At 43.0% G+C, this 14,013-nt stretch overlaps 1 long non-coding RNA gene across 1 annotated transcript; it reads left to right on the top strand.

Annotated features, from left to right (window-relative positions):
- The first annotated feature begins 308 nt into the window (after positions 1-308).
- On the top strand, positions 309-4,660 carry LOC119400972 (uncharacterized). Its single transcript, XR_005185330.2, has 2 exons — positions 309-516; positions 4,514-4,660. It is a non-coding gene; the product is annotated as an uncharacterized LOC119400972 (long non-coding RNA).
- The last annotated feature ends 9,353 nt before the right edge of the window (positions 4,661-14,013 follow it).

Here is a 14,013-nt window from a genome sequence, read left to right as displayed (position 1 = left end):
GCCTAGTACTTTATTTTTTGCAAGGAAAAACGCGAAAGCTGGGCTAAAATAGCGCAATAGATAGTCGCTTCTGTAACAAAAATTCATCACTTTTTAAACAATTCAGATGTCACTATAACTTCGGCCATCCCAAAATGGCACTCGGTTATCTCTAAGACTATAATAGTACAGCCTAACAATGTAACGCACTCTCTTGCAGCCTTCTAGCTTGATTAAACTGCGAAAGAATCGATCACATCTCATAAGCTTCAGCGCAAAAATATGTTCGGGAAAGATGACATTGATACATATTCGTCAAATTAGTATATAAGCCTGCCTCGCTATAAGCCAGATCACGCCTCGTTATTGGTGCATGAACCATGGCGAAGACTTCAAGCTTGCAGCGAATTGTCGTTGTGGCTGCATTAGCCTTTCTTCTGTCGACGTTGCAAGAACAAAGCAGCTTTCGTGCCACTGCAAGAAAGACGCCTTGCAGGAACCCTAAATTTCTATGCCCCGAGGAAATACGGCGTCGTGGTGAGAAGAAACTTTTCGTCTTTCCATTCTTACCACGAAAATGGCGAGATTCCTTGTTGTAGCAATCGTGTCATACACACAAGGGATCTAAGGCGCAGCGCTATCTTTGAATATATTCAGAGAGATCTTCAAGTACAGGGGCTAAAGCACGCGGCCTCGCTTGCGGCCCCCACACTACAGTCTACATCCCACATTTTTTTCTTCTTAACGAGTATGTTCATGAGCTACACATACATGACTGGTCTAAAACGTTGTTTCCTCGAGGCGCCCCATGTGGTCACCATGTGTGGAAACAACGACGAAACCGAGGCTACAATTTACAATCGACGTCCAGATTTTAGTCATTTTGGCGATCGGTGTCGAGATGTAATCCTGGCACCAAATATCGTTCAGAAATGACCCGTATAAGGGATATCAGAAAGGGTTTCTTTGAAATTATAACGCTTGCTGACAATCTCTACAAATATGCGCTTAGAGTGCGACAGCACCTACTAACAAAGCTGCTGCCATATCGCCTCATGGAGGCGACAATGCCCATCGGCGATTGCTAAGGCGTGAGTGCTATGGTGTAGTGAAAGGCGAGCCAGCGGGAAGCGGGAGGACTTCGCGCGTTCAAGGCTTAAGCTATGAACTCTAGCTCTCGCGCTCCTGAAGCGTCGTATGTTATAAGAATGAATACAGGCGTAGGTCACCACGTAAAGCTATGGAAACTTGTTCGTCCATTTCCTTTCATCTCTGCCTGTTTTATGCATGGACCGGGGACCAGGACAGTGAAGCTAATGCTACAAAAATATTCTGACGTGCTCTATACAGCTCAGAACACTACTGCGATAATTGCAAACGCGTAGCGAATATGTATCATTTTTTAACACTTGGTAATTTTTAGCTGAAACACCCTGTATGTAGTAGGTAATAAACTTCACTTAGAGTGCAACCAGGAAGCATTGGCCCGGGATAGCCCTCCAAGAGCCGTTGTCCAGGGAACACCATGTGATGTCCTCGGCATTAGCCCTGGCTCGCTGGACCAAATCTGTATATACAGGGTGTTTCAAGAAATGTGTCCAAAATTCTCAAAACCCAGCAAAATGCAATATTTATTTGATGTCCTGATAATTACTTCTATAGCTGCAGGCATCTTAAGATGGCTAAAGTCATCATTTGGGACAGTAATCAAGCTGGTTAAAAAATTAAAATTTTTGATGAGTCCGGGCCCACAGCGGAGACCTGAAATAAAGAGTGGTTTCACTTTTTCACATATGCGTAAACACCCTGTTTTTTCTCTCTCTCTCCCTTTCTCTCTCTCTCACACACACGCACAAACATGCGCTCATATATATATATATATATACATTATATATATATATATATATATATATATATATATATATATCTCAACTAACTCAGACCAAGATCCAAGATTTAAAAATACCATGCTCTCTAGCACAGTTCTATACCTGCTGTATATTAGCGGTAGTCATGAGCCCATACAACCTGTGATTTTTTCATAACTAAGCACTTATTACCTGATTACTTTTATCTAACCAGGTTTGTTATTTTTGCTCGAAAGAGTAAAATATTAACTTCATTTGTAGGTTGCCTCAACCCCCGAATGAAGCATTTATTTTGTGCTGGAATATGCGTGGTTGCTTTTACGGGAAAAAACAAAAGTGCGAAACACGCCAAATGTGAAAAGAGGCGCGCTCGCACGCCACTGCCCGAGCGCTTCGAAGCGTACTTTGACTGATACGCGACTGCGTTCGTTCGTCGTCGCAATGTACTACAGGGCCTCACGCTTTTTAGGTGCAAAGCATCTTACGGCCGAGTTCAATCTGGTAGTTGTGGTGTGCGGCATAACCACCCTTACTGCGCATGCGCGCCCTCCTCCTCCTCTCATACGCTCCCCCCTCTCACGCGCCTCATTCTCTCTTGCGCAACAACGCGATGGGCGCCAGCGCATGCGCGTCCCCTCTCTCTCTCCTCTCCTACGCTCCCACGCTCTAGCACGCCTGTCGACCGCGTTCCCCGCCCGCCCTGTGAGAATTAACGGCCAGGCTAGAGGGAAGACACGACGCGAGGTCGGTAGCATGCCCAGCGAACGCCAACGGAAGGCGATCGTGCAAGTGCTCCGGCTTCGCATCGCCTCATGGTGCCCTTTGGCGGGAGATGGTGTAATTTTTTGTGGACGCGTCAGCAGCGTCTTTTGATGCGCGTCCAATTAACGGCGCGAAGCCCTGTACCACGGCCTCTAAGTTTAGCGGCCGTGCAAAGTTAATGAACGGATGTAGCCCTTTTCAATCAAAGAACGCTTGGAAGTGCTCGAGTAGTGACGCGCGAGCGCGCGTCAATTTCATATATGCGTATTTCGCGGGCTTTTGTTTTATCTGATGAATCAAAAACAAGCATGCCGACTTCAGTACACAAAAGTACTTGCTCAGGGGTTACTTCAGGCGGTTTGCATATTAAAATGGATATTTTTCCGATTGCAGCAAGAACAACAGGTTGGCTAGTTAAAGTTGTTTATTATTTAGTGCTGAGTAATGAAAAACATGCATGTTGTATGTACTACAATACCACTAATATGCAGCCAGCAGGTAGAACTATCCCAGAGCCAATGTATTGTATACTTGTGCCGAGTTAGCTTCGACACGCGGCATATATAGGCATTTGCCCATAAGCCCTTACGAAGACCGGTGCACCAGTCGAAACCATTAGAAAATAAAATTAAGATAGCAGCTATGTTGTTTCTATTCTTTGCCCATGTACTTTGGACCATTACAAAATGTTCCTGAATATATATATTTCTGATGAAGGCCGGGCCCACGGCCAAAACGTCACATAAAGCTTCTTTTCACTTGTGCGTCAAGCAGCTTGTTTTTAGATGCGAAGCACCTTATAGAGGAGTTCAAACCGGTGCTGGTGGTGTGCGGCGTGACCACTCCTACTGCGCATGCACATACCCTCTCCACACACCTCCTCTCCCCTCTCCCCCTCTCCACTCACCATCTAAACTCCCCTCCCCTCTCAACTTCTCACATCCCGTTTCTGCTTCTCCACTTCCCCCTTTCCGCTTTGTCTCTCCCCTCCCTCTCTCCACTCTTCCTCTGAAACGCGGGCTAGACATGCCGAAATTCTCTCCTGTGCAACGCCGCGATGAGCGCCAGCGCATGCGTGTCCCTCCCCCTCTTTCTCCTCTCCTACGCTTCCCCCCTCTCGCGCGCCTGTCAAGCGCGTTCCCCGCTCGCCCTTTGAGAATTAACGGCCAGGCTAGACGGAAAACAAGACGCGCGTAGCGTTCCTCTTCGCGTTCCACGACGCGAGGTCGGTAGCATGCCCAACGAACGGCAACGGAACGCGATCGGAACGCTCCGGCTTCGCATCGCCTCATGGTCCCCTCATGCGGGAAATGGTGTAATTTTTCTACTACTCCCGGATACGGCGACACCTTGTCCTCGAATATATATACATATATATATATATATATATATATATATATATATATATATATATATATATATATATATATATATATATATATATATATATATATATATATAATATATATATATATATATATCTGTATATCGTACTTCTGCATGTGTGGACGGGTTCATTTAAGTTTTCAAACGCAATTGTTCTTGCTCCCTTCACTTAATTAATAATCTTTTTTGCCAACTCTCACCAATATCGGCAAGCTATGGTATTTTTCTGCCACTTCTGGAGCTAAAAAGTTATACATTGATTTACATATTGGTCAAGAAATTTCAAAACAGATAATTTTTCTTAGTGATTATTAATATTTATAATGATTGTTTCTCGTGCAGCACCAAATGAAGCTAGCAGGATTCACATCGCTATAACTCCGCAAGCCTTTATAAATGGAAACTGCAACAATATGAGCTACTTTGAATTTGCACATGTTTATAATGCTTCGTAGTATTTTGGATGAAAGATGGAATAACATGTGATCTCACAGTGTTCTAATGCTTTCATTTTGTAGAAGAGGAGAGGAGGATGTGGGTGTCTTCGTACTTATCCGGTCCAAAGCCTCGGGCAGATCCAGACTTGGGTGCCTAGGGAATTTGCTTGCAGCAATGGTGCAATTCTCAAATGAGAACTTCTAAATAAATCTATCTTGCTTCAGGAATGATGGCTGCATTTTCCTTGCTCGAATATGTAAATATCTAGTATAGGTTGGTTTTCATGGTTAAAAAGCTTTTCCCTCCCTATCGAAGTCTGCCATGAAAATTCACAAATTGTGTGATCATTCCTGCTTTTTTGTCATTAAGAAGAAAATGCTTTATATCGTTTGTAAAATATTTGTAGCAACGCTCTAATAAATTTGAAGTTATTTGACAATAAACGTTACTTATCGAAATCATTACTATAAATATAACTGGTCCTACCAGTTCAGTACCTTGCGAAGTGGAAACATAATATACATGATCTTCAATCAACTAGGAGATGTACACCTACTACGTCATGCGAATGTCTACTGGCTGCTAGAATTCAGCACTGTTTACAGAACTCTGGATGTAAATGCTAGTGTAGAAGGACGTATAAAACGACTCAATGAAAGTTCGGCAGATTAGTCGCCATGAGACCCGAATGAATCTTATGATTATCGCACCATGAAGGAAGTTCATGTACGCAGTTGTGAATGTTGTAAGTTAGACTCCAGGGACTAGTTGTTCTTTATATTGAATTACATCAGCAGGACCGCTGGAAGCAACAGCAAATCAGGCACAAGTGAACAAAGCGTGAAAACACACAAAGAACTATTCATATTGTGTAGCAGTATGATAAGGAAAGCACACAGCCCCTTACTGGGGAGCCATTATGTGTATAGGAGATATTAAGATTGGAAACGTACGATAACCTGCTCATTATACGCTTTTCTGCAAGCCTAGTTATAATGTATGGGCTACAAACCAAGGTTACCTAGCTCGCACAAAATAGATATAATCCGTCCTATTAAGAGATATATCGTCTTAACCGTCAGCCCGCGAAATTGAAGAAATCAACTTCAGGACGAATTTAATCAAGGCAGAAAATCTTGCTATGAGGCGGACTTTTAAAGACACTTACAAGCGTCTCGTTATTTGTAATATATTTCCTCAGGCGAATATATTTCTTCAGGCTTCAGCAACGCGATTGAAGAAGTCAAATTCAATAAGGATATAATTTGAACTTGAAATCCCGCTATAAGACGGATTTTTAAGACCCATTTTCTCGCCAAGATCCCGCGTCATTTAGTCAGTGCATGCACGGACATGCATGGACCGTCGCGATCTGAAATTTTAACTCATGCCATCTCTCGTTGCGATAAAGAATGTAACGCGCAAAAGGATAAAGGCGTGTGGCGTTCACATTGCGTAAGCAATCGTGAGGGCTTCGAAGTTCGTTAACCATCAAGCTTTACGTAATTTACTGGCAGCGATAGCCGTTTAACTTAATTCCTCATGTGTGTTGATTTTGTATCCAACCGCGCGGCTGCTTCGGCTTCTGCAATGTCAGTTAAGCGAGTCCACTTAGTATGTGCGGTCGCGTGCGTCGGTCATGTCCTATTTTGCTTTATTTTGTACTTGGGTCTTGATTCGTAGAGAATATGGACGCATCTATGAAGAAGCTGGACTGACGATAATACTAGTCTCGTAAGATTCCCTGCGGAGAAATGCACGCCTCGTCTTGCGTGCGGAGTGCTCTCGCAACTTCCGTTCTTCTATACTGGATAGATGGACGCGGGCACCTTGATTTGCAATTACTTTTCTTTGGCTTTACGCGGATTTTATATAAACCCCAGGCTTCTGTCATTTTTAAGGTAAGGTAATTTTCATTGCGTCGCACTCAGTATTCGAGAACCATAGAGAAGGTGAACAGAAGAAAATGTGTTGCGTTGCGTCACGAATTACATATGGGTCATGTTTCAGGAGCGCGTGACAACATAATTCATGCAGAATAAATCACTAAGTTGTTCAAATATAAATAAGCTATGGTTTTCGTTTATGTTTGAACGCACATGAACGGAACTATTTTTTATTACTTGACCTGATTTCAGTAAACTGACTATATGATCTTCATTGGTCGCTTGATGGAGCTATAGCTTGAAGATAAATTAGCTTACGCTGCGTGTGCCGCGTAAACAAACTCGATGTTACACATGTGTCACGTGCTTTCTCGTGTGCTGCGAAAATTTGTTGATAAGGAAATATTTATAATCAAAATACACTAGTTCATCGTTTTTGCACAGTACTATATGCACGTGACGAGAGCCTAGGCGCGGTATTCTATTAGTTTCGAATTTCTGAGGGCGTGCATGATAGTCAAAGGCGCGTTTTAAAGGGAGGAGGTCGGCATTTTCTCTGAGTCTCTCATGACGCCATGCCTTTACTCTCTCAACGCGCGCTTTGGAACTCGTGGATTATATTTTCCTTACTCGACCTTCTCCTTCATCTGTAAACCCGGTACCTGTTAGCAGAATGGTGGATAAGTTCTCTATTTGCTAGGGGTGTGCGAATATCAAATTTTTCGAATACGAATCGAATACGAATATCCACCTTCGAATATCGAATCGAATATCGAATATCAAAGGAAAAATGCCTCCACAGTAACGATATTTTATTTAACATATAGCTATTTGCAGGAAAAAAAAAACATTACCAGCCTGACTGGCAACACAACATACACTGCTATCTACAGAACACAATGTCCAGGCTAGCACAATGCACATCACAACTCAAGCAAATATTACGGCACAATGAAAATAATGGTTACATTTTATCATGAAGAAATATGAGTTGTACATATAAACTGTACATCACCATTGATTACTCCATTAAATGCCCGTGGGATACATCGGTACTGCATAAAAGATTACAGAAGATTTTTGTCTTGAAGCAAAAACAATGGGAACTTTTCCTTGCACGTCTTTTAACCCGTATTGCAGCGGAACACAATACATTTTTGGCCCATTATGCAATAGAGAGCGTGGCACACTCTCTCAAAAGCGCTCGCAATATAACTATGCGCACGAATTAGCCCATTTGCTCAATGTCCATGACAGGCCCGCAACAACCACCTCCATCTATCGTCGAGAGCCAGCATCTACGGCGAGCGTGTGACATGCTGTCTCCACAGCGCCGCCGCTCAGTTCGCGCACCTCTCTTACTCTTCCATCGCGACCGCCGCAATATTTATGGTCACAAGACCGGAAGCGCTTTCATTGCTCCGTCAAACAGGCTCGAGCAGCTCAGAGGGCTAGACGAGAGAGGAGAGCGTTCGAAAAGAACCAGCCGAGGGCGAGACGTGCGCTCTCTTTCAGCTAGCCGAACATGATACCCCTGGCGATAATGCCCGAGAGCGCTCCGAAACGACCAGCCAAGATGCCATATATTAGGTGTTGCGGATACGCTTTATCACAGTTAGTTTCTGCTTGTTGTTTATTTTTGCTGTGGGAGCGGCACGATTGTCAAGAACACAAGAAAGCTCCTTTGCCGCATAATTTGAGTTATATTCAAATATGACCCACCCTTGAAGTCTCAGTAAAAGACTCAGCTTTACTCTGCTAAAGAAGTCATGCGCAGAAAATAAAAAGGGGTTAAAGGTTCATGGTGTTATAAGGCCCATCTACAGGTTCCTTTCAGTAAAAACCCTGATAATCAAAAATGACCAACCACCAATTGAAATGCACAGCCAGAAATGAGTTTTAATGACAAACAAAGCACATCCTGGGCCTCTTTCAATAGAAGTGAGTCAGATACACATATAACAAATCAGCCTGGTCCCTGAATAGCTTGTGACAAAAACGACAAACATTCCGCCTCCAATCCGATGCACTTTTTATGAGTTTCAGTTTCCCTTTAGTGTTGTTATATTTTATAGATCTCGCTGCCGATTACAAGTTACATCGTCATCGCTGGTGAGATGGGAAATTATCTAGAATATATGATGTACGCATTTGAAGGAGCAAATAAATATGCTTCAACATAAAAAAATTCTAAGGCACTTCCACACTGTGAAAACTGTACGAACTATTGAGTAGAGCTTCGGATTCTCCTGCCTCTGTTGATGCTTGGCTTGTGTTTGTCAGAGTCAAAGCTACGGGTGCGGTTGTCTGTGCTGGCGCTCGGCCAGCGTCTGAGTCTTCCAAAGCTAAGGCTTACCTCGCATTCGCTGGCGTTTCGCCTCCGCTTCTCTCTTTCGCACATTTGCGCCTACCTGCCGGCGCCAGGGTTTCGCTATTGCTTAGCTGGCTCGGGCGGACGCAGTCCTTCGGCGACGCTGGCATTGAAGAGCATGCAAGCCCTGGCGTTTAAAACGTGTAGCCTACTTGGCGTGTATAGCGGGAAAGGAAACATTCATTTGTAATGCACTGGCGCTCTCTTTTTATCTATTTTGGTCCTGGCTTGACATGTAGAGCCCTCTTTTGACATAATTTGGTATTGAATTTGCCTGCTGCGCACTCTTTTGGCCTATTTTGAAAACTGAATAGACCTGTAGCGCCCTCTTTTGACCTATTTTGGCACTTTGATCGTGACGCCAAGCGAAGACATTACACAAAAGCCCGGTCACCTAAAGTGCACCGCACTTGATATGCATTGCCTCAGTGAAGTGGCGACATGCAACACAAGTTACGATGTGGTTTTGAATGCGGAGCACTGCATGCAGGTTGGAGGTACGTTGAAATAGACAGCGTAGGTGTCATCTAACCTGAATACCAGCTAACAAACGTTTAAAACTTATTGATACTAAGGAATGTAGAGACCACGCTACCACTTCATACATTCTAGTGAAAAAGCATCGCTCTATGCGACTTCAGAACATCTGTGCACATTCATAAATGTGCTTATTTCACAGCTTCACTGATTTGCATTACAGCAGCTTCGCAACGTAACACAATTTCTTTCTGCCTTTCACTCTGTAGGAATTTAAAAATAAAATTTGTCGCACGTCATCTTCAGCGCAGAAATAGATTCGTCAAAAGCGAGATTGATACTATGATATGATATATGATGCTCGTTTTGTTCATGCGCAGTGTTAGCTCCAATATGTATATAAGTGTCTGCCTGTTATTCAGAACACGCCGCCTTTAGGGTGCATTAGCCATGGCAGAGGTTTCAAGCTTGTACTTTATTGTCGTCGTGTCCGCATTAGTTTTTATTTTGTCCACGATACAAGAGCCAAGCAGCTTCTGTGCCAATGCGGAGCCTCCACCTGGGAGCGGCATAATGTTTTTAGGAAAGAAGAATCCTCCCCGTCCAGGTATCATCAAATTGTTCTTCTTTCAGCTAACAGCGCGCAAATATCCCGCTTATATGATATAGCGATGGGATATACACGAAGGGGTTTCAAGGTGCTGCGCATGCTTTGATTGTTTACAAATGTATCTCGACGGAAAACTGTAGTATTTCTAAGCATTCTTTTTCAATATTTCCGCCTCCATATTTTGCATCGATCTCGTTAAAAATATTAGTTTTATAAAGCATAGAGTATAGAAACCTATGAAATAATCAAAAATTATTCTGGTGACTAGACTCTCTCCCACACCCGTGGCTCAACAGAGCTCAGGCCCTCAGACTTCGGGTTATGCAAATTAATACCTATCCTCACCCATGTCTCTTACGCACGATCTATCCAGACACTTAAACCGATAACTGTTGTGCTCATGAGGAGAAATATCCACGTTAGGTCATATGCTCTCGCAGTATGAACGCTCATACTCTACAATCGATAACAACGCGGCCAGGTGGGATGCGGAACACGGGAACCCTCTTCTCGCCGGTGAACTCTGGGATGTCCAGCAGGCCCAGGATGTGGCCGAGAAGCCTTCCGATCCCTAAGTAGTAGTGTCCTGCTGCGTATTGAGATACGCTCTTCAGAGCCTCAATAAAGTTTGTGATACCATACCGTACTGCAGTTATGGATATATATATATATATATATATATATATATACATATATATATATATATATATATATATATATATATATATATATATATATATATATATATATATATATATATATATATATATATATATAGCAAAAATCACTGCTTGCTATAGACTAAGCATTAGTAGTACGGCCTGCATCGGTAATTTGTAAGGCTGGTACTTCTCCGTGTAGCGCAAATTTGTATTTTTTTTAACTTCCAATATTTATGTTTCTGATTCGCATTCCTGTATAAGACTGAACCTTAGTATGCTGAGGAATCGCTACATATTATATCCCGGTCACACTGGCAAATTTAGTGCCGGTTTGAGCGAGTGCACTTACGCCACCGGAATGTAATTTTCTTTGCGCGCTGCTACACGAGAAAGAGAAGTGTAGATTGGAAGCGATGGTAACGGCTATGGTTACTTAAGCAGCACAACATATATTTGTTATTTCAGGCAACGTTTCTTAGGTACTAATGTATTACAGCTAAAAGCATTCCCTAAAAACACTTTTTGCGTAAAAACGCAGTGGCTGCGGGCATTGCCCGGCGCATGCTGAGCATGTCCCTGGCGGTCGCGACTGTAAAGTACCTGAGAACGAGAATAGCGGAGTAGTTTTTTGAGTTATAATATGCTTCAATGCATAAGAATATCTCTAATAGCAAAAAACAATAGTTTAAAAGATGCTACGAACTCGGCTTCGTATGGTAACTTATTTGTTATCGCGCCACTGCTACCGAGGCTAGACACTCCGTCGCAGCGAAGTGAGTTTGGCGAACGCACTCGCTGTCAAGTGCGCTTTGCAGCGAGTGTCACTAAGCGTTCCCATGTGACAGCGTACGAATGACACTAGCGGCGAAGTTCACTCCCACAAAATGCACATAAGTTGTCTCGTGGGACAGGGGTATTAGTAAAGGCGCAGAAATGATACGGTACTATTTTAGTCGCATGCACAGGAAGGCATTGAAATTGATCTGCCTCAAGAATACATTAGATATATTCGAATGTATCAAATATTTAGTGGGATTTATATTTATTGTTTGGCATGCAGCATGCAAAGAAACAACGGAGTAGGCTTCACTATTGCTATCACTCTTTGAAATCATATACAATGGATAAGCAAGACAAAGGTGTGGCCTAGAAGTTTGGAAGGTTTCTTTATTTGTTCACAATGTTTCTCTATAAAAATAGAAAACTGGTGAACTTACAGCTCATGAATCCTTGTGTCTCGCAGGAACACGTCCGGGACCTCGGCCAGGATCACGTCCTGGACATAGGCCTGGCCCACGCCCTGGACCTAAACCGCCTAGCCCTAGCATTATGTTTCCTTGGGCGCTTGGTCTGCCCGGCTGATTCTTTTGCTTGCTGCATGGACGTACTCTTCAGATAAAAAAAACTCAAAATAAACATTTCTCGCCATGCGCATAATATATATGCTGTCCTAGCTGGAATTAATAAATATTTATTCCACGTTGGTTAATTGATCACCCCGCTTAACCTAGTAAATAGATTCTATGTGGATATTAGGCTAGGCGTGTTCTCTTTCTTGTTTTGTGATTATGAACAAAATGTTGCCGCATGCAACTCTGCGTAGTTACTAAATAATTCTAACAAAAATCTCACACTTTTTTTAACAACCTGACGTGAAGTTACACTGGATTTTACGTAAACAGGTCATTCACAGGGAGAATAATTATTTGTATATTTCATGCACTTTCCCAATCGCACAAGTGATATCGCAGAAGCTTATCCGCGACGGAGGATTAAGCAGGCCGTATCAGACATAGATCACGAGGCTGCTAGACTTTTGGATCGGTTACAGCAAGGGGCGTAAATGCGAGAATGGTGGTGCGCAGAAAAACGAGTGAACGAAAAGTTTGCAGGGTAACCACTGCTGAATATGAAGGAAAACAGGGATCATACACTATAATCACGGTAACGTTTACGACAGCATAAAAAGGCATGTAACTTATATTTATTTTTCATATTACGGCCTCTAATCTGCATCGAGCTCCTTAAAAATGATTTTATAAAAGTATTTAGGATAGAAATTTTCTATTCTGTCACGTAGAAGGCTCGTAAAAGAAAAGAAGAGAATACATATACTAGGCTAACTTGCGCCCACTAAAAGAAACTGTACATACATACAACACTGCTGCAGCTGCAGCAAGCAACGTGCACGGATATCGTTGACGAGCAGGAACGCCCGCTGTAGTCGCCAGCGCACAATTTTTAAAGGCGGCATAGAACGTTCGAGATACGCCCCTAAAACAGCCAGTACATTCGGCAACTATCTCGAAGCCAATGCGCGGCGCGGCGATCATTCCAAATAAATCGCGGTACGCCTCGTATCACGAACATAGGTGATAAAGGTGCGGGTCGGCGGTTATCGGCATGCACAAAGCAAACAGTAAAATGCTTCGTGGCAATACGATTTTGATGCGACATCGACATCACTGTGGCGTATTCTGTGGGGCCTACGCCTCCCTGAGTGACAATGTTTCTAAATTTGCCGCCGTCACAGGCAAGTTTGCAGGGCGCACACCATACCACAACTGGCGCCCGATGGAGGCTATTGTTCCTAGCCCTCCTCACTCTGATACGCGTCTGCTCTCAAGTCCAATTTCGCTGCTTGCGCGACTGTCGTTTTTAGTAACGTAGAAAGAAACGTTTTTCTTTTTTCCTCGCGAAATGCGTGTATCGCAGAAATTTGGCAGGAGAACATGCCTGGTGTCACATACCCAAACTTGAACCACAGCACCCCCGTCGTTTAATTATTTCCCGCACGCGGTGCTCTGATTCGAAAAGCGAGCTCATAACATCACCAAAGACTTGAGCGCGCCGTACCTTAAGGTGCTCTACCGCGGAGGGGCGCTAGTTTCCTATAATTTGAGGCGCACGTTTCAATATGACGCAAAAACTGCTCGCAATTGACGGCGCTAGCATGAATTATACGACACGTTAGATCATTTATTACTCAATTTGATGATTGGGAGGCTCAAAGCTAGTAAATAACTATTAAAAGTCATAAATGAAAATATTGCCCTTAGGAGTCTTTTAGGTAGGATTGAGTAGAACTTGTATTCATTGCACAGTATGGAAAACTAAAAAAAAAAGATTGTCGAAGACTTCAATGATGCCTTAGCTGTACCAGCTGATATAGGGTGAAACAGATAGAAGTACGAAAGGCCCAAGATTTTGAAATGTTTTTATAGGCTCTGAAATGGTTCAAGTGCTTTTATATTAACGCATGAGAACAATGATAGCCAACAAACTCATGTCTTATGAACGCATATCTCTCGCAGGAGCCACCAACCGACCTCGCCTTAATGGCACTTCTCAAGATCCACTTGGAGAGGGCCCAGCAATGGGCTAAGCTTCATCAAAATTGGCTTGAAGCACAGTGCATTCCCACGATAAGTAGTGGAGAATAAAATGTAGTAATAACTCACTCCTTGTATATGGGTCATTCTTTCCGAAGTAATTAATTGTCTTTTTATTATTGGTGTGAAATTTGGAGAGCATTGCTTTTCTAATTCTAGTTTGCATTATGAAAAGGCTAACT

The sequence above is a fragment of the Rhipicephalus sanguineus genome, chromosome 7, assembly GCF_013339695.2.
Source record: "Rhipicephalus sanguineus isolate Rsan-2018 chromosome 7, BIME_Rsan_1.4, whole genome shotgun sequence".
Classification (NCBI taxonomy): domain Eukaryota; kingdom Metazoa; phylum Arthropoda; class Arachnida; order Ixodida; family Ixodidae; genus Rhipicephalus; species Rhipicephalus sanguineus.
This window is presented reverse-complemented; position numbering and strand designations above follow the sequence as displayed.